The 21942-nt window shown below is 35.7% G+C and overlaps 1 long non-coding RNA gene across 1 annotated transcript; it reads left to right on the top strand.

Moving 5' to 3' along the window:
- Positions 1-215: 215 nt before the first annotated feature.
- On the top strand, positions 216-13194 carry LOC117322039. The gene is made up of 10 exons (XR_004531451.1): positions 216-299; positions 1876-1910; positions 2283-2345; positions 5292-5730; positions 5944-6018; positions 7634-7753; positions 8934-9034; positions 9380-9484; positions 10455-10513; positions 12609-13194. It is a non-coding gene; the product is annotated as an uncharacterized LOC117322039 (long non-coding RNA).
- Positions 13195-21942: the final 8748 nt, after the last annotated feature.

The raw sequence follows: 21942 nt of genomic DNA, 5'->3' as shown, positions 1-21942 counted from the left end.
ACAGGGGCCGGACGGACGAGTCTGAACGACTTTGGTCAATCGATCATATAATATACACGTATACTATAAGCTTAGGAGATTTTGGTATTAAACTAGTATACATTTTTGCTATAAAAACTGCGTTTTCCCCTCGATGAACGATAATTTGTGCTCCTTGTAATAACACGTAGCTCCTAATAATATACGTTATTCGAGGTTATTTCCCCTCGAGGTGCCCCAAACGTCCAATACTGCACGGATTTTCGCAGAGCCAAGTCAGTATTCCCGCCACCGTCAAACCCGAAGGACCTATCGTTTCGGTAAGATATTTTGATAGACATTTTCACTTATGTTATACATGTCTATTAGCCAGTAATGAATTTCTTTCACACATTATTATCCATCATTTCAATAAGTTGTTTTATAAGGAAGCGCATGAATGCCGAGGTGTCGATTTTTTTTTGTTCCCGGGACTTGTCTTAGTGACTGCATATTTTTTTCTATATGACCCATTCTATTGACAAAGCTTAACACGTACCAAACGAAAAAAAGCACGTAGGCCTATTGACGCCTAGTATGGTAGACTTAAATTACCTGAAATAGCAACATTAATATTTTCCCGCCAAAAAGGAATCTGACGTACAGTAACCATGCAACTGTCGAAAGGACCGCTTGAAAATATGATGAATCGTCTTAATTGATACACGGGTATTAACAGCGATATATAGACTAAAACTAAAATTAAAGTAACAAGAAAAATACATCAGAATGTTACATTGGACTGAAACGTGACAGAGAAACTTAGTTACATATTAGAATCATACTGGGGAAAACACCAACTTTCGTATAATGCACAAACTTGCTCGTCATACGTCAATTGTGGTATAGTTTTGTTACTTAAAAAAAGTAAAAATCACAATGAACATTTTCAAAATGTACAGGTCATGTATAACAATATTTACTGTTTAAACCGTTGGAACTGTTCTTGTAACAAACCCATATACCGTATTTGACCTAATAAGGGCGCCCCTACCTTTTTTTAAGGAAATAAATCTTTGAGTGTCAAAATGGTGTTCAAAAGTAATTATTCATATGAAATGTTTTGCTACTTTATGTGTTCAATTTTCTTCAGCAAATTAAGTAACTGGAACACAAGTTTTCGCCACATTTAGTCATTTATTCCTACAGATGATGTCGGTGCAAAGAGCACCCAAAACTAAACACACATATATACAAATAATAACTTACCATCTTTACTTGAAGATAAGTAAAAGACTTTATTCTTGTTGATAAAAACCTTCTGTTCAGAACAGAAAGCTAGTAAAAAGACATTGTAAATCAAATCAAAGAAAACGATGTCTGATATGATCTGTGTCTATAAATAGAACACAAAAGAGTTCCATTTGAACATAAATGGTGGAACACACATTCTCTGGTCTAAAGATCAGCTGGCATGGTTTACAATTCGCAGGAATATTCAAGTGATATATGATAATGAATAGATATCTTCCTCCGCAATATTTTCATGTCTGAATATTTTACCATTTCAACAGCCTTGGGTATTCTGCTATAAGGTATAGTCTGTTTCATAAAACTTCAGAATAACTAATTTTAATAAGGGTGCGCCCACTGTCAATTACCCGTGCCCTGCGCCCTTATTAGGTCAAATATTGTACTCCCAACAGGGTAAGCTTGCAAGTTGGTGATTTTCCCCGACCTGAGTGATAAATACTCAAAGTAGTCCACATGTTTTGTTATAACAGTGATATATATCTATATATATTCTTCTTTTTTTTTAACAAATTATGAATTACAAGTTGGATTAATTTAGTCTGATGACAAGCTATTCAATTTTAATTCTTAACATCATTACTAATTAGCCTTTAATTTTTGCAGGTCCATGACGGGACGGAAGTCTGTCAATGGTACTGGTACGTATTTTAATTGTTTTGTTTTCAAACATGTCATCTTGGATAAATCTGTAGGGTCATAAATTTGTATTGTCAATTTATATAGGGATATTTTGGTTCTGTACTATTTCTTGAAGCCATTACTAGTACAGTCTAAGGTCATTTGTTAAATAAAGGGTTATAGAGCTTTTTTTATAAAATAATTACAAGGCTATTTGTTGAACTATTCTATTCCGATGTTTGCTTCAATTTTACGTTTTTACTTTAATCCCATATTTTCAGAAAGTAATCAATTTAAAATTAGAAAATAACAGATTGTATATATCAAATTGTCGCAGAATGAAAGATTTGAACTTTACTTCAGAGATCAATCAAATGTATTATTTTTTTCAGGATGGACATTAGGCCCTGCCGTCCTGAGGCCAATGTCAAAGCCAACTGACCCCAGACCATCAGGTAGATATATTTTCATTACTACTAGTTAATTATCCCCCGCGAAACGCGTTTGCGGGGGATATTGAATTACTGTTTCCTTTTGTTTCCGGGCTATAGCTCAAAAACCGCTCGATGCAGCTCCTTGAAATTTTCTGTATACAGAGCAACCCGCTTATTTGCATAGCCCTTTTTCCATGACAAAATATGCAAATAACCGGAGTATTCGTATAGGCGGAGTTGGGTTTTGGCCCCTCTTATACACTATGTAGATCGTCAGGTAGGTACTCAAAATGGGCGCTATATGATTGTTTACGTTATTTGCGTTAAAACTATAATAAAAAAAAACATTATTTAAAATATAAGAGTAAATACGAAATAAATGGTTTGTTATTCTTTGTAAATGTACAAATATTTGCATATACTTCATCGTTTTCTACTGGTCACTCCAAGTCTGTGGGTCCGATATTGGTCACACACGCGTGGGTTGGCACTACGATGTACAACGTGATCGTTTCAATTAACATTCATTATCGTCTCGAGATGCGTTTTGTTCCTGCTATGAGTATATTAGTTGTTTGATCATAGATGATGAACTGCTTAAGCAATAGACTGTCTTAAATGACCGTGAGATGTGTATTGTCGTTTGGGTTTGTTTTGGAAAATGGCGCACACACATGAAGAGTTGTCGTTCATTACACATATGCCCCCACAATGCAACGCGCCTAGTAAACAATCATGGCGATCGCAACCTGCCTCAGCGAGTGTTCAAGTGCACAGAACACAGGTTTGGATCGATGCTATACTAAATAAACAAATCTCATCAAAAGATGAGGCATGTAAATATTTTATTCAGTAATTCTTCTTCACAATGCTACTGATATGGTCTGGATAATAACTAAATGTCGATATCGATGCATCGAACATAACCTGTTTTGACGAAGTGGGAACCAATGATTAGATGACGTACATCGTGTCGAATCAATGTGTAAGCTAATAAACTTTTCTTAAAACTTTTAATACGGGAAAATCACAAAAATACCCTGAAATCAATTAAAATTTTTCAATTTTTGGAATTTTTATATGCATATAAGCGGGAGTCGGTGTTTTAGTCGATGCAAATACACGGGATTAAAATACAAAGATAAAGAAGAAAAAAATCGGGACCTGAGAATTTTATGCAAATAAGCGGGATATTCAAATAACCGATATGCAAATAAGTGGGCTCCTCTGTATATCAGACTAATGACCTAGATGTGCCTTTTGCCATTGCGGACCTTCCATTTTCAGTATTTTTTCTGTCACCATGGAAACTTGATCAAAAATACCAAATTTCTGTTTCTTTTTGTTTCCGGGCTCTAGCTCAAAAACCGCTCGACGCTGCTCCTTGAAATTTTCTGTATATATCAGACTAGTGCCCTAGTTGTGCCTTTTGCTATTGCCGACCTTCCATTTTCGGTATTTTTTCTGTCACCATGGAAACTTGAATCAGAAATACCAAATTACTGTTTCTGAGCTACAACTCCAAAACCGTCAACACAGCTCCTTGAAACTTTCTGTATATATATCAGACTAATGACCTAGTTGTGCCTTTTGCCATTGCGGACCTTCCATTTTCAGTATTTTTTCTGTCACCATGGAAACTTGATCAAAAATACCAAATTTCTGTTTCCTTTTGTTTCCGGGCTATAGCTCAAAAACCGCTCGACGCTGCTCCTTGAAACTTTCTGTATATATCAGACTAGTGCCTTAGTTGTGCCTTTTGCTATTGTGGACCTTCCATTTTCGGTATTTTCTCTGTCACCATGGAAACTTAATCAAAAGTACCAAATTACTGTTTCCTTAATAACTCTTACTTTGAGCTTGATATATATGTGTATTTGGGTTTTCATACCAACTGCGGGCGCGGGGGATAATGCCAAGCTTTGCGGCTCCTTGTTTAGAGTTATTTCCTAGAATGGTATTTTGATTAGACTAACAGGGCTCAAAGTGGATATTTTTAACCAAGTGGCCTTTTTGGCTACCAAGTGATAAAATATAGGCGCCAATTGGAAAAGTTGGTCCCCAGCCAAGTTGTCTTATCTTTAAAAAAAAATCTTTTAATTCTTTAATACAGTATAACATATCTCTGTAGTAACTTTTTCGATTGAAAACATCATTTTAGCATTAACTGTAACCTTTGAAATATTTACCAAATCACAAATTTACACAATTTTTTAGTGGCCATGCAGGCGCCTTATAGGTCAATAACTGGTCACCAATGGTGAATTTAGGGCGTCATGGCCATTAAGATAGGCGCCACTTTGAGTCCTGCTAGACTAGGTATTTTGGTGTTTGAATCTTGGATCAGGTATTTTGACCTTTGACCTACATAAAAAATGGGTTCCATTTCTAGCACTTGATGGAAATTCATTAAATTCATTAATTTTAGGTATGGGTTGACCTAGGTGAGGCAATGTCATGTACCAAAGTAGGTCACTACAACCTAGGTACATATTGACCTTTAATTTCTATTAAATAATCAGAAAGAATAATTAAAGCGCAAACATAAAGACCTTGATTGTACAAATATGCGGTTTAAGCTTATTATAGTGAGCAAAAACTTGCCTGTTTCTTCGGAAAGACGCAACACGAACATAATCCCGACCATGCTGCCACAGTTCTGTAAAGCTAAATGATGCACTGTGCACTGTAAAATTGGTTAACATGGAACTTTTGATGAGTGTAGCTGGGTTTAAATTTTTCCCAATTTACCTGTTTGCACTAAAATTTTCCCAATTTAGCAAATTGAATTTTTCCAAAATTCCGAGGAAAAACACTGGTATATCACTATAGTTAAACAGTTGCAATAGTATTTTCCCCAATTGTATTAGCATAGTAGTAGTTAAAAATGCCAGCAATAGTTGAGCCTAGTCAATGTCCTATTCAGGATAAACACTTTGTAAACCCAGACATTTGTTTCATTGATAGGACTGTCCACAGGCAAAAGGACAAGATCCTGGTCAGGATAGGTGGTACTCCTAGCTCTGGTTGGGTGATCTGGTGCTGGTGGTATCTGGAGCTCAATAGATTTATTTCAGTTCAGCACAACTTACTTGTTGCCTTTTGCAGTAGTTTTTAAGCCAGGAAATAGCATTGATGAGGTGCTAGTGCCTTTATGGTTGCATGTTAGGGAAAATCATGATCCCCTCCATGATGGACCCTAAGGGGGGCATGTGACTGTCTAGGTTCTAGTTACTTTATCACTGATATTTCGGGGTTAAATTCTGTTGTAATCGGGGCAGGTAAGTGTAGTTGTTCTGCAATAAGTCTCTTGTAGTAAAAGATACTCTGGTGTTGGAAAGTCTGATAGGGGTGAAGGGTCAACTTATTCTGTCTGACAGAAAAGCGAGCCCCTCGGTCAAGGGAGGTAATGAACAGATCTTACTACAATTTTCATTATAATTAATTTTTCGTTATAATTTTCTCTATTCCAAACTGTTAGATGAAAAATAAATCAGTAATTTAACTCTATGTTGAAATTCAAACATCACAAATTCCACTTTAAATTCTGATGTTTTAGCATTCCTCTTATGAGATAAATAACATAGCTTAATAAACATGTTATCTTTACTATTTTCAGTACCGGGGGACGTGCCTAGAGGTGGCATCAGGAGCCCTGCCAGGTCTCGGAAAGCTGACTGTGCTCACACTAGCGGTATAAATAGCAGTATAATAAATGATTTGAAAGACAATATTAAAATGGTTACATTTTCATATTTTGTAATTAGACAGTAGTATTTTGGTAACTGATTTGGTCTATGACAAGATAAATTCTTACTGCATGACATAATTGTGAAATGTCATGTCCAGCAATATTGATAGAAAATAGTACTAGCTGTTTATTTAGTATCTTGTAATGATTACATTTGGGACACATTAATAATTTCAGCACAAGATACAAAATTTTCTGTATAAATGTGACTTTTTTGGCGAAAATGTGAAGTCTTTTTTTAGGTCACCTGAGACAAAGTCTCAAGTGACCTATTCTAATCCCCTTTTGTCCGTCGTCGTCCGTCGTGCGTCCGTAAACAATTTACATTTTCGATTTCTCCAAAACCCCTAAACCAAACTCAATGAAATTTGGCATGAAGCTTCTATGGCTAAAGGTCAACCAAAATTGTAAATTATATGGTTCCCAACCCCCAGGGGCCTGAGGGGCGGGGCTAAAAAGGGTCAAATTGACTAAAACTTCAAAAATCATCTTCTCTACTCCCAGTCATGGTGGAATCAAACACTCTTCATAGATGGAAGGGTCTTAAGGTGCTTTACCAAAATTGTAAATTTCATGACCCAGGGGTCTAACGTTTGCCCCTGGGGAGGGGGTAAACTTGACTATAGTTTATATAGGGAAATCACATTTTTGACTTTTATTTGTTTTATTTCTTTTGGAATTCATTCTAATTTGGTAAACATTGTCAGCATGGGATGACAGTTTGATGGCATGCACATGTTGGCCCTGGTTGACCCCCAGGGGCTGATGGGCGGGGCTAAAAAGGGCCAAATTGACTGAAATTTCAAAAATCTTCTTCTCTACTCTCGGATAATAAGGAATCAAATACACTTCATAGATGGCAGGGTCTGAAGGTGCTTTACCAAAATTGTGAATTTCATGACCCCGGGGTCTCAAGTTTGCCCCTGGGGAGGGGGTAAACTTTACTATAGTTTATATAGGGAAATTACATTTTTGACTTTTATTTGTTTTATTTCTATTGGAATTCATTCTAATTTGGTTAACATTATCAGCTTGGGATGGCAGTTTGAGGGTATGCACATGTTGGCCCTGATTGACCCAGAGGGGCTGATGGGCGGGGCTAAAAATGGTCAAATTGGCTGAAATTTCAAAAATCTTCTTCTCAAGACCGAAATAAGGTAGAATCAAATACTCTTCATAGTTGGAAGGGTCTTAAGGTGCTCTACTAAAATTTATTAATCTAATGACCCTGGGGTCATAAGTTTGCCCCTGGGGAGGGGTTACATTTTACTATAGTTTATATAGGGAAATTACATTTTTGACTGATTTGTTTGATTTCTATTGGAATTCATTCTAACTTGGTTAACATTTTCAGCATGGGATGAAAGTTTGATAATATGCATATGTTGGCCCTGACTGACCCCTGAGGGCTGATGGGCGGGGCCAAAAAGGGTAAATTAAATTAACTGAAATATTTCAAACCTCAGGTGACCGTTAAGGCCCATGGGCCTCTTGTTTTTAGATAATTTTTTGAATGGTCAAGATAACCAACCCTAATCCATTCAATTTCTGTGTTTAGAGAGCAGTGTAGAGCCAGTCATCAAAAGGGCATTTGTCAACAAGGCGATAAAGACCCTAAGGATGGACAGAGTGGCAGTAATCTGTTTATTCCATAAAGCTGTGGTTGCCTGGATCTAAGGTACATACTCCTCTTCACCTATGATAAATATAGCTGGTTCGAATATATTTGCCCCAAATCATTATAAATATTTAATTTTAATTATGAATTATTATAAATGTTAATTATAATTATATATTAGGATATAAACCTTGTAATTATAGATTATATGCCATGAAAATTGGAATTTTTCTGCCTCCGATGAAAGGAGACATGTCATGTTTTTAGTACTAGTGCTTGTGACAGAGCTTGTGTGTTTTCTTATTCTAGTAAACAAATATTCTTGTTCAGAGCATAAATAACTTTATAAATAAAACTTTATAAATAAGGGTAGATGGCAGTAATGAACTGGATCAATTGTCATAAAAATTGGAAGTCGAGGGATCCTTACATCAACAGTTGCTGTGTTGCAAAATATGTCTCTACCTTACTATGTTAATTCTACCAATGTATTGTCTAGACTTAAAGGAGGGGGGGGGGGGGATGATGAAGACTTCAAATTAATGATTCTTTAAAGAATGCCGGTTTGCTATGCATGTTTTTGATAGTTACAGGTAGAATACAGTTTTAGTTGAAAAAACTTAATCTATGTAAGAGTTTATTTTTTGGGCATTTTTATTTCAAAGAACAATATTATCATAACCTTTCTTGCAGTGACAGATTATGATAGATATTAGATTATGGAAGAATAAAGACATTAACATACCATATATAGAAACAAAAATAACTTATTACCATGTAAAGGGAGTTATCTCCCCTTTATATGTCATTTTTGTGTATTGTATAACATTTTTTTGGAGTCATATATATCCAAATATTCAGTGCTAACAGGGGGGGATAACTCTTACAAGCAGTATTTAAATGTAGGACAAGTCTTCTGTTTGATTGGAAATGTTTTTTCTCTGGAGGTAGCATTTTGTGAATTTCATATCCAACAAATGCTGTACAGATTAACTTATTTCTGTTTACAAAACTAAATCTCCAGTTAAGTTAAGCACTTTGTGTCCTGTATTGTACCTTGGTCCTGTGAAATTGGTGATTTATGTGGCTTTCAGAAAGATTTTCCTGTGCCTAATGAAGATCACGTTTTAAAAGTCTTTATTCTTATAAAACAATTCGATGAACTGTTGAGTGCATTGCTATAATAATAATAATATGTCTTTGGAGTTTTTTTTGTATTGTTTACCATTTCTAATTCCAGCCATCAGGCTGATGGATAGGTCCAGAGCAAGCCCAAGTACCTGGATGTGGTGCTGGAGCCCCTGTCCGGTCTCCGAAAGCTAACTGCTTTGCACACTTGATGTAAGTAGTATTTGTATGCATACAATTAAGGAAGTCTATTTTTTAGGTCATGTTAGAGCGAGGGAACAGTTATACAATGCCATGTGTAATGTTTCTACATTATACTCATTATGTGGAGATTGATTTCTTTAAACTTCAAACTTGGCAAATAATGAGTGTTTCTGTAATAGTATACATTTACAGCAATGAGTTAAATTATTTTACGGTGTAAATGGCAGTTTATTCTTGCATTGATTCATTCATATTATTTAGAAATGAAAATCAAAACTAGCCATGTACTGAATTGTGAAATGGTGGAATTGTTTTGATGTTATTGATGTGAGCACAGTAAAATTCTTGTTCCAGATTCAGTGTGGGGCAGTCCAATAGGATCAGGTCACCAAGATCCTACGGGTGGGACATAGTGGCAGGACTATGTCTCCGTAGAGCAGGGCATGTCCATATGGCAAGGTAAGGCTCTAATGAAAAATTGTAGAATTATACACAGCAAATTAAAGCCCAGTTTCCATTTTATATAAGTTACCTAGTTGAGGTATAGCCCTCTTTATCCTGTTAGGTAGTTCAGTTAGAATTACCTAGGGTGTGACTGTTTGTTATCATGTTAATATTTGGTGTGACTGTTCGTTATCCTGTTAATATTTGGTGTGGCTGTTCGTTATGCAGTTAATATTTGGTGTGGCTGTTCGTTTTGCAGTTAATATTTAGTGTGGCTTTTCGTTATCTAGTAAATATTTGGTATGGCTGTTCGTTATCCAGTCAATATTTAGTGTGACTATTCATTATCCAGTTAATATTTGGTGTGGCTGTTCGTTATCAAGTTAATATTTGGTGTGACTATTCATTATCCAGTTAATATTTGGTGTGGCTGTTTGTTATCCTGTTAATATTGCCCTGGCCGTGGGTATTGGATATCATGTTAGTATTACCCTGGGTGTGGCTGTCAGATATCCTGTTAATATTACCATGGCTGTATGTTGTCCTGTTAATATTGCCTTGGACAACTTGCTATCATTATTTCTTGGATTTTGGCAATTTGAAGTTTGCTATCGCTATCTCTTGAGGACTGGTGTGATATGACTCAAACTTCACCTGTAGGTTCCCTTTGAAATTTTTAGTCTGATCAGGAAAACACAATTGTTGATTTTGTCAGTTGAAGTTTAAAACTTTCATGAAGAGTTTGATCAAATGATTAGTAAACAAAGAGAAGAGCAAAGAAAGGATCAGTCTTACATTGAACCAAACAATATTCAATGATGAGGGCAAATATCACTCTAGGATCTCGTTATCAGAGAAAAAAATACAGCTGTATCATATTTAGATGAGGTGAAAGTTAGTAGTTTGCCTTTGTTCTCGTGACCAAATTTTACCCAAACCTGCCTTTGCTACTTTGTGCTAATTTTAGTTTTATTTCTCTCAACAGTAAGATGTGCGAGATCCACGCTTTGGCTGCATCACAAGCATGAGTGCCATGTCCTTCAGGTAAGGCTTAGACAGTAAGATCTTTAAAATCTGTTTTTATCTTTTAGCTCAAATATTAGCTTAATAGTAACAGGACATTTCTTGACAATATAATTATGTTATTATATAGAATAGAATATCTAGAAAAAAGTGGACTAGGATGACTTTAATTTCAAGTGCGCTATTGACATGAAACCAGGAGCTATTTAGAAAAGTGATAATAATCAAGTTTCGGTTTATCAAATTTAATAAGCAGCTGTAAATTTCTGAAATTCTCTCTCATATTTGGGTATTGATAACGTCAGAAAATGTACACCCAGAAAACTTAAATCCCTGTGTATATATCAATCTTCTAATTATTATTGTGCTTGTAAACTTCTTATACTGAACAGTTAATTTCTTTCACAATAGTCGTAACCTTATACTCACAGAGAAACTGCAGATAAAGACCGAGAACTTTATATTCACACAGAAAACAGAAAAAGACTGAACAATATCAAAAATTCTTTTGTTTTTAATGAAAACATACTGTTTACTGAAATTCGTGTACTTAAAGTCACAAAAGTGTATGGAGCTAGAATTTTGATCAGGGCTAGCAATAAAAATAAGACCTTAGGCTAGTTGGAAATTTTGAGAATTTTTCAAAATTGAATTTAAATCATATTGAAATAGATTGTAAAATTAGAAATAATGTCTTGTCTAAATTAGGTTAAGAGCAATAATTACCTAATCAGGTGAGCATTTAGACATAGAGGACTCTTGTTGCCTTGAAGCTAATTTGAGCATAATTGCATGAATGTGAATAGATTTCTATGAAATTTGGTATGCTGTGAATTTCATAACATCTCCAGCTATTTCAACATTGGGTTTCAATGGTTACGGCCCTTTGCAGTTGAAATCAAGGGTTGTGATGTTAGTCCAGTAGAATACTTGGGTAATTAATATATGTTAATTAAGTTAATTAAGATGAATGACCTTGGCCTATACATGTACCTTCAAGGTCACAAGAGTCGTACAGTCAAACCTGTGTATAGCAGACACCTGTCCATAATGGACAGTGTAAAGAATCCCCAATGAAAATCATGAAAATATGTTATCTTGTTTTGTTTAAATATAAAAAGTCAGGAGATATATACAGTAAATGGTAATCAAACCATTCCTGCTTGGTTCCTAATTTAACTTGTTAAACAAAGTAATCCTCTACATAAAGGATACCTTTCTATAAAAACACTTTTGCATTGTCCCTTGGGTGTCCATTATACTTAGCTGTGACTGTATGTTAAGCTCGCATATAGACAAGATCTTGGGTGACCAATAAAGCCTCTGGGTATCGTTTCATAAAGCTTCGTAATTTACAAATTTTGCGTAAGTCAGATTTACTAATTACTAAGCGTTTCACAAAGCCTTGCATAACTTCACACCATATCCACAGCGTCACAACTTACGAAAACAATTTAAGATCGTGCGCATGCATGCATTTTGGAACAGAAAATGGCGTCTTACTCAATAACAAATTAGCATAAGAGAACGACTATGCCTTGTGAGCAATTGTTCGAGGTGGAAACCGTGTTTGAATATCGAGGAGAGATGCCGGCAAAATAGACATTGTCATGAAACTAATTGTACACATATTTGCAGACTGAACCAACAGTTAATATATTTTAAGAACATTCCGTATATCTATGGGCATTGAGCAAAATCTGTGAAAATTGTGTTGTTACTGTTTATTTTACCGCAGATATAGAAATAGAAATTTTACAGAAAATTTGATCTATCAATAATACGGTGGTTTTGATAGAACAAAATAAAGTTCATAGTCTGTGTACGGGACTCGGGAATAGGACCGGCGTACAATTTTCACCTAAAAATGTCCTTTTTTACCTCCAAGTTAAAGAGTGGTATATTTTTACTGAAAGAACGTATGGTTTTGACGTCGGATATGAAAAAAGTTACGAACACCTTTGTGAAACACTAAAAACTTTGTAAGTTTTGTGTGACTTTTTTGTAAATACTTGCGAATGTTCGTAGTTCGTAAATTGTGAAGCTTTGTGAAACGATACCCTGGATGTTTTTTTTTCTCAAGATTTGAAAATAACATTGAGAATGTTATTTGCAGGGGAATGTCTAACGTCAGGACATTCACCGGGTCGGGGTTTTAAAGCGAGCGTGATCTAGCTCTGGATAGATGAATTAGCAATGGGGATGTTTGGAATCTCAAGATGGTTCATTCATTTCCCAATTCGTTCCGTCACTTCCTTCCCAATGTTTGACTCCTGGTACAGACATGAAGCTGGTACAAGTTAAGCAATACAGCGTCATGATTGGAGCGCCAGGTCTGTGTGGTCCAGGCCTGGTAATCCAATGGACCACCATGTGTCAGACTGTTATTGCTTGTAAATCTTGTATTGGGTGATTGTTTGTGTCTTGGGTTAAATACTTGGGAAGGAATGGACAGATCTAGTTGAGACTTGAATTAGTCATCTTGTGATTTCTGATATCTCTATTGGTTTGAAGTCTATGTGGAGTCAAGGTTGCGTAAACTTGAAGAATCCTGGCTATAAGGATGGACTGCCATGCCCCACCAAACCCCAGGTGTGTATCACAACATAAACGATCAACACAAGGTCAAAATCAAAAGTTTGTTTGCCCTCAACAGACTGACCCACAAAAACGGGCCAATTTTTTTTTCATTTCAAATTTAAGTGTTTATAAAAAAAAGAAGTTTTTTATTAAAGAACCTGGAATAAAACAACAAATACAACAAATGTCCGACATATTTTTAACAGTTTCAGAGAAAAATAAACTACAACATCTTGCTAGCTCTTATTCTCTTATACTAATTTGAGGACATTTCTTCTAAGGGATAAGTGTATTGTTAGTGGCAATTGATAGTAAACCTGTAAATGCTGTATCATACAGTGTATGTAACATCGTAATTTTAACAGTTATTCCAATTTACTGGGATTGATCTAATAAAAGCTATTATATTTATTCCACAGACGGGAACGGACGGGATCGGACGGGAACGGACGGGATCTGACGGGACAGACGGGGTCGGACGGGACCCAGACCATCTTTTTCTTTTTTTTCCCTTTTTTTCTGTTTCAGGTGGTTCTGTTGAGGAGGCCTCCCCGTGGCAGAACTGGTAACAGCTTAACGTATTTATCGGCAGATAAGCCCAAGCCTACAAATTAGCCATTCCCCCCACCAAATCATTTTTGCAGAATCATTGATTTAACCTAAAAAAAATACTCCCCAAATTTTGATACTAAACTTTAATGCTCGGGCAAGGGATTTATTAAAGATAAATACGGTACACATAAATGTATGTTTATGTGGGCTGGCTAACATCCTCATTCTGTACATGTCTCCCCTTGAAAGTATGGAAATATTTTGTATTTGTACCGGTCTTTCAACAATTTCTTGTCTGGGTAATTCTAAATCATATACAGAGGAGCCCACTTATTTGCATATCGGTTATTTGAATATCCCGCTTTATATTTGCATAAAATTCTCAGGTCCCGATTTTTTCCTTCTTTATCTTTGTATTTTAATCCCGTGTATTTGCATCGACTAAAACACCGACTCCCGCTTATATGCATATAAAAATTCCAAAAAATCGAAAAATTTCAATTGATTTTAGGGTATTTTTGTTATTTTCCCGTAATAAAAGTTTTATGAAATGTGTTTTAACTTGCATATTGATTCAACACGATGTACAACGTTATCTTATCATTGGTTCACACTTCGTCATTACAGGTTACGTTCGATGCATCGATATCGACATTAAGTTATTATTCAGACCATATCAGTAGCAATGTGCAGAAGAATTACTGAATAAAATATTTATATGCCTCATCTTTTGATGAGATTTGTTTATTTATTATAGCATCGATCCAAACCTGTGTTCTGTGCACTTGAACACTTGAAGAGGCAGGTTGCGATCGCCATGATTGTTTACTAGGCGCGTTGCATTGTGGGGGCATATGTGTAATGAACGACAACTCTTTGTGTGTGTGCGCCATTTTCCAAACAAACCCAAACGACAATAACATGTCACGGTCATTTAAGACAGTCTATTGCTTCAGCAGTTCATCATCTATGATCAAACAACTAATATACTCATAGCAGGAACACAACGCATCTCGAGACGATAATGAATGTTAATTGAAACGATGACATTGTACATCATAGTGCCAACCCACGCGCGTATGACCGATATCGGACCCAGAGACTCGGAGTGACAAGTAGTAAACGATGAAGTGTATGCAAATATTTGTACATTTACAAAGAATAACAACCCATTTATTTCGTATTTACTGTTATATTTTAAATAATGTTTTTTTTTTAAAATATATTTTCAATGCAAATAACGTAAACAATCATAAAGCGCCCATTTTGAGGACCTACCTGACGATCTACATAATGTATAAGAGGGGCCAAAACCCAACTCCGCCTATACGAATACTCTGGTTATTTGCATATTTTGTCGTGGAAAAAGGGGTATGAAAATAAGCGGGTTGCTCTGTATATATCTTCGCAGAACTAGCTGCTAGCTAGGTCACTGTGACCTTGATACAAAGGTCAAATAAGTGAACTTTTTTGATCAGTTTCTTGTTTAGCTAGGCTGTATCTTTTGAAACAAATAAACCATTGCAGAAATCAAACGAAAAATAACACTGTACACCTTTATCACCCGATGAAGAACAGAGCTTCCTTTCTGCTGATGATTTACATTTTTAGCCCACCATCATCAGATGGTGGGCTGTTCAAATCGCCCTGCGTCCGTCGTCCGTCCGTCCCTCCGTCCGTAAACAATTCTTGTTATCGCTATTTCTCAGAAAGAACTGAAGGGATCTTTCTCAAATTTCATATGTAGGTTCCCCTTGGTGCCTAGTTATGCATATTGCGTTTTGAGACCAATCGGAAAACAACATGGCCGACAGGCAGCCATCTTGGATTTTGACAATTGAAGTTTGTTATCGCTATTTCTGAGAAAGTACTGAAGAGATCTTTCTCAAATTGCATATGTAGGTTTCCCTTGGTGCCTAGTTATGCATATTGCGATTTGAGACCAATCGGAAAACAACATGGCCGACAGGCAGCCATCTTGGATTTTGACAATTGAAGTTTGTTATCGCTATTTCTGAGAAAGTACTGAAGGGATCTTTCTCAAATTGCATATGTAGGTTCCCCTTGGTGCCTAGTTATGCATATTGCGATTTGAGACCAATCGGAAAACAACATGGCCGACAGGCAGCCATCTTGGATTTTGACAATTGAAGTTTGTTATCGCTATTTCTGAGAGAGTACTGAAGGGATCTTTCTCAAATTGCATATGTAGGTTTCCCTTGGTGCCTAGTTATGCATATTGCGATTTGAGACCAATCGGAAAACAACATGGCCGACAGGCAGCCATCTTGGATTTTGACAATTGAAGTTTGTTATCGCTATTTCTGAGAAAGTACTGAAGGGATCTTTCTCAAATTGCATATGTAGGTTCCCCTTGGTGCCTAGTTATGCATATTGCGATTTGAGACCAATCGGAAAACAACATGGCCGACAGGCAGCCATCTTGGATTTTGACAATTGAAGTTTGTTATCGCTATTTCTGAGAGAGTACTGAAGGGATCTTTCTCAAATTGCATATGTAGGTTCCCCTTGGTGCCTAGTTATGCATATTGCGATTTGAGACCAATCGGAAAACAACATGGCCGACAGGCAGCCATCTTGGATTTTGACAATTGAAGTTTGTTATCGCTATTTCTGAGAGAGTACTGAAGGGATCTTTCTCAAATTGCATATGTAGGTTTCCCTTGGTGCCTAGTTATGCATATTGCGATTTGAGACCAATCGGAAAACAACATGGCCGACAGGCAGCCATCTTGGATTTTGACAATTGAAGTTTGTTATCGCTATTTCTGAGAAAGTACCGAAGGGATCTTTCTGAAATTTTATATGTAGGTTCCCCTTGGTGCCTAGTTATGCATATTGCGATTTGAGACCAATCGGAAAACAACATGGCCGACAGGCAGCCATCTTGGATTTTGACAATTGAAGTTTGTTATCGCTATTTCTGAGAAAGTACTGAATGGATCTTTCTGAAATTTCATATGTAGGTTCCCCTTGGTGCCTAGTTATGCATATTGCGATTTGAGACCAATCAGAAAACAACATGGCCGACAGGCAGCCATCTTGGATTTTGACAATTGAAGTTTATCGCTATTTCTGAGAAAGTACTGAAGGGATCTTTCTGAAATTTCATATGTAGGTTCCCCTTGGTGCCTAGTTATGCATATTGCGATTTGAGACCAATCGGAAAACAACATGGCCGACAGGCAGCCATCTTGGATTTTGACAATTGAAGTTTGTTATCGCTATTTCTGAGAAAGTGCTGAATGGATCTTTCTGAAATTTCATATGTAGGTTCCCCTTGGTGCCTAGTTATGCATATTGCGATTTGAGACCAATCGGAAAACAACATGGCCGACAGGCAGCCATCTTGGATTTTGACAATTGAAGTTTGTTATCGCTATTTCTGAGAAAGTACTGAATGGATCTTTCTGAAATTTCATATGTATGTTACCCTTGGTGCCTAGTTATGCATATTGCGTTTTGAGACCAATCAGAAAACAACATGGCCGGCAGGCAGCCATCTTGGATTTTGACAAATGAAGTTTGTTATCACTATTTCTGAGAAAGTATTTAAGGGATATTTCTCAAATTTCATATGTAAGTTTCCCTTGGTGCCTTGTTATGCATATTGCGTTTTGAGACCAATCAGAAAACAACATGGCCGACAGGCAGCCATCTTGGATTTTGACAAATGAAGTTTGTTATCACTATTTCTGAGAAAGTATTTAAGGGATATTTCTCAAATTTCATATGTAAGTTTCCCTTGGTGCCTTGTTATGCATATTGCGTTTTGAGACCAATCAGAAAACAACATGGCCGGCAGGCAGCCATCTTGGATTTTGACAATTTCAATTTGTTATCGCTATTTCTGTGAAGGTATTTAAGGGATCTTTCTGAAATTTCATATGTAAGTTTCCCTTGGTGCCTAGTTATGCATATTGCATTTTGAGACCAATCTGAAAATAACATCTTGGATTTTGACAATTGAAATTTGTTATCGCTATTTCTGAGAAAGTACTGAAGGGATCTTTCTCAAATTTCATATTGAGGTTCCCCTTGGTGCCTTATTATGCTTATTGTATTTTGAGATCAATTGGAAAACAAAATGGCCGACAGGCCGCCATATTGGATTTTGACAATTGAAGTTTGTTATCTCTATTTCTCAAAGTACTGATTGGATCTTTCTCAAATTTCATAAGTAGGCTCCCCTTGGTCCCTTGTATTGCATTTTTGGACCAGTCTGTCCTGAAAACAACCTGGCAAACAAACAGCCATTATCGTTAAATCTCAAATTTCTTATATAGCTAGGATTCCCTTGTTTGAAAAGTACTGGAGGGATGTCTCAATTTGCACAGATTAGTAAAATGAAGGGAAAAGTAGAGAAAAGATCAATCTGACATGGAACCTATGAAGATCATTCAATGGTGGGCGCCAAGATCCCTCTGGGATCTCTTGTTATCAACCTTTTGAATCTTTGTATGCATTATTTTCATATGTTTAGTTGATTTCCTGAAAGGAATATTAATTCGACAGTGTTTTTTCTTTTGCAAAAGTTATTGCCCTTCGTTTATTTCAAGGCACCTAGCTACTACATTTTTGGACCCACTTCCTTGAGACTTACATAAATGTATAGCATTTTGATTTGACTATTTGTGCAAAAGTTATTGCCCTTAGTTTATTTTTAGCTCGTCTCTTCGAAGAAGAGTGAGAGCTTATGTCGTCACCCCGGCGTTGTTTTTTCAAATGTTAAATGTTTGGTGCAAGTGTTGAAAGGCATAGTAATTTATGGTAATATGGTCCCTGTGGGGGACAAACAATCCCCTGCCGGAGTTAAACTAAAAGATTTCTTGGAAACAAAATCAGATTTTTGAAAATTTTTGGACTTAGAACATTTTTGCTTTAAGTTTTTGGTTCAAGTGTTGAAAAGTATTAATACATCACTTTATAATTGTACTAGGGTGCTGATAATTGGCAATAGAGTCCCTATGGAGTAAGACAATCCCTTCCTGGAGTAAAACTTTAAAATCTGTTTTTTTTTTGTTTTTAAATCTTTGGACTTTGTGTTCAGTTTATGTTGTGAGTGTTGAAAGGCATAGTATACATGGTATTAGGTTCCCTGTGGGGGTTAAACTATCCCTTGTCGTAGTTAAACTGAAATATTTTTTTTTAAATTTTTGTGCAAATGTTGAAAGCTATTTACACATCACTTTATGATTGTACTAGGGTGCTGATATTTGGTAAAAGAGTCCCTATGGAGTACTATACTTTCTTTGGGGTGAAACTGAAAATAAAACAATGTGAAAATGCTCACAATAGACAATTTATACCGGTCCACATTTTTCAAGGGAGACAACTCTCATTAGGATAATATTTTGTCAAAAATTGAAGAAATGTGTCCAAAAGCAATTACATTTGTCTTTAATATATTCATTTAATCTACAACAGCATAGCTTGTCTCCCGAATGTTTGTCAATATATAATTTATATATAAATTGGTATGGTTTTGAAAATTGCATGAATTCACAAAACATAATTGATCAAGTTAACAATTAATTAATTAATTAATGCAATTTGCGAAACCATTCCAATTAATATATTTTAATTATTTATTGACAAACATTTGCGAGACGAGCTATGCTGTTCTCCATCAGCTCTTGTTATACTTTGAACTTGCTCCATCCAATGGTACTTTAGTTCCAATAATTTCTTGTTTGGACAATAACTTCTCCGTAACTTTTAATAGCCCTGTAATCTGACATAAACTGATAAAGGTTGATATTAAATTAGGGGAGACATGTTCTTTCTTCACAAACCTCTATTCCCATTTTTGCATGCTCTCACAATTTCTAGCAAAACATGTATGCTAGCACCTGAAATTTTCATTAATAAACAGATTAGAAAACAACACAGAATTTGTTATTCATTTTATCAAGGTAATCTCCATCTATATAGATATTTGAAAGAGTTATTGCCCTTTATTTTGGTAATTTCCTGCACTAGTGGATTTAAATAATGAATTCTACAAATGTGGCAATTCTTGTCCTTTTGACGATTGTTGGTATCATAATTATTTAACATTGGTAGTAAATATAGTGAAGATGCTAATTTTATATTACATGATTATGAGTAATCGCCAATCCAAAAGAAATGCATTGTATAATGTGGATACAAATATTAAATGCAGAATTGTGTGCGATGCCATTGAGAATGTACAAAATTTGTTGAAAACTCTGTGAGGATCTACTAAGATAAACATGAAATGGTTATAACTTTTTCAAAGAACAGTAACTTTTCTGGACATATTGTGGTAATATACATGTTACAGACATAATGCCATTATATCCAGAAATTGTAGATGTTTAGCCCTCCATTAGATTGAAAAGTGTGGGCTATGTCCGTGGTTCAATGTCCGTCTGTCCCTAAACACTTTGTTCAATTTTGAATGATTACAAAAAACAACAAAAAAACAACAAAAAAAATGGCTGATAGACGGTCATCTTTGATTTTGACAGTTAGAATTCATGGATACATTTTGGAAAGTTCATATGTACTATGTAGGTTTGCCAAACCACATTCATCCCAGGGAAACTTGAGGAACAAATCTAGACTATGCAGTAGCAAAAATTTTAAATAAGGAGGATAACTCTTATACTACAGATGTCGCACAGGTGACTTGATTTTAGGAGCACTCGTGCTGACATCTCTATTCAAGTCATTAGCAATAAAAATCTACAGCAACTGTCACAAGTACACTTTTGATCTTTCATTTTCTGGTATGCTAAAGTGTCAATTGTTCTATGATAACTTCAATGTTTTTGGTGACCATTTTATAAATTGTTTATTGTGATTAAAAAGAAGTAGAAATTTAAAAAAAAAAAAAAAAATTAAAAATGGGAAATTTGACAAAACCCTATAGAAAACTAATAAAAAGAAAATGCAATATTCCATGTCGAAGAATTCGACAAAACCCTATCAACAAAATTATTTTTGTAAATATTTTTCACATAAAATACCTTACTGTCTTAAGTTTAAAATAAAATCCAGCATGTATACAGACAAAATTCACATCAACTACTTTAATTTTAAGTCCATATGATGAGAATCAAAGTGAACTCTCTCAGAATTGTGCCGTGTAATTAAGCCCTACTTTCATAATATCATACGAGTACATACACCACGGTCACATCTTATTAGTTTTGTTTGCTGGGTTTATTGCTCGGTGAACAGCCAGGGTCATTTGGAGGCAGGATCTCCTTGTAGTAGTTGGTGACTACCTCACTGAAGACCATATATGAGGAGTAGCATGCCATCCAGAGCAGTATAAAAGTGTCTTGCCCAAGGACACAACAGAACACACTGGTCCTTTTCTCATCTTATTGAGAAACGCAAAAACAACGTGGGTAAACATATCAAAATAGAATATTAGTCATGTGTTATGTGTCATGTAAACATTTTTAAAAGGCAAGGCGACTATTCTAGAGTCCAATATATTCATAATTAACCGATATGTAAAAATAGCTGATATCATAGAATATGAATAAAATCTCATCTTCCACATTTCCTGTACAATAATTGCATACAAATTTACTTGTTGACCAAATGGGAACTTTGGCACACAGTACTGTCTTGTTTCTACTGCAAATTTAAATTTTAGATTTAAATAACGTAGAAATCCTTAATTTATTTCTATCAATCTCGTGCACTCTCCGTAAGTTTCTGTATCATTTTAAAGGTCTATGTAATATGTGTACAGAGTTTTATGTAGATATGTTTTATGTTAGATAATATTGAATGTTTTTCTGTCTGGATGTCGTTGAATTAATTTAACACGAAAGTTTTTATCTCTGGTTTTCATCACGGGGACGTGAGAATAAGTTTTGGGGGTCTAGATTAAAATTCGATAAAAAGGAAATCATGAATACCGGGGTGTCATTTTTACCGAATTTTAATCTAGACCCCCCCCCCCCCCCCCAAAAAAAAAGGTTTCATACTAGGGAAGGTCAAAATATATGTAGACTATAACTAATTCTCAAGTCCCTGTGGTTTTCGCGTCTGAATGGAAACAGCTGCTTCAGTTGTGTATCTTTATTCCTCCTGAAGTGCTGTTCCAATACATTTCACAAAATGCACAAACAACAGCATCGGCAACATCTATAGATTTCCAGGAGTGATTTTGGGTGTTGATATTCTCCTCCTGGACATGCTGCTGAAGAGCATTCCACTTGGACGCCAGAACCTCCAACAAAAACAGATAACTTGATCCATTCATCATTCATGCCACATTTCCAGACTCAAAATAACCTTTTGACCATTTT

Source organism: Pecten maximus, chromosome 2 (genome assembly GCF_902652985.1).
Source record: "Pecten maximus chromosome 2, xPecMax1.1, whole genome shotgun sequence".
NCBI lineage: Eukaryota > Metazoa > Mollusca > Bivalvia > Pectinida > Pectinidae > Pecten > Pecten maximus.
Note: the sequence above shows the minus strand (reverse complement) of the source record. Positions and strands in the feature narration are given on the sequence as shown.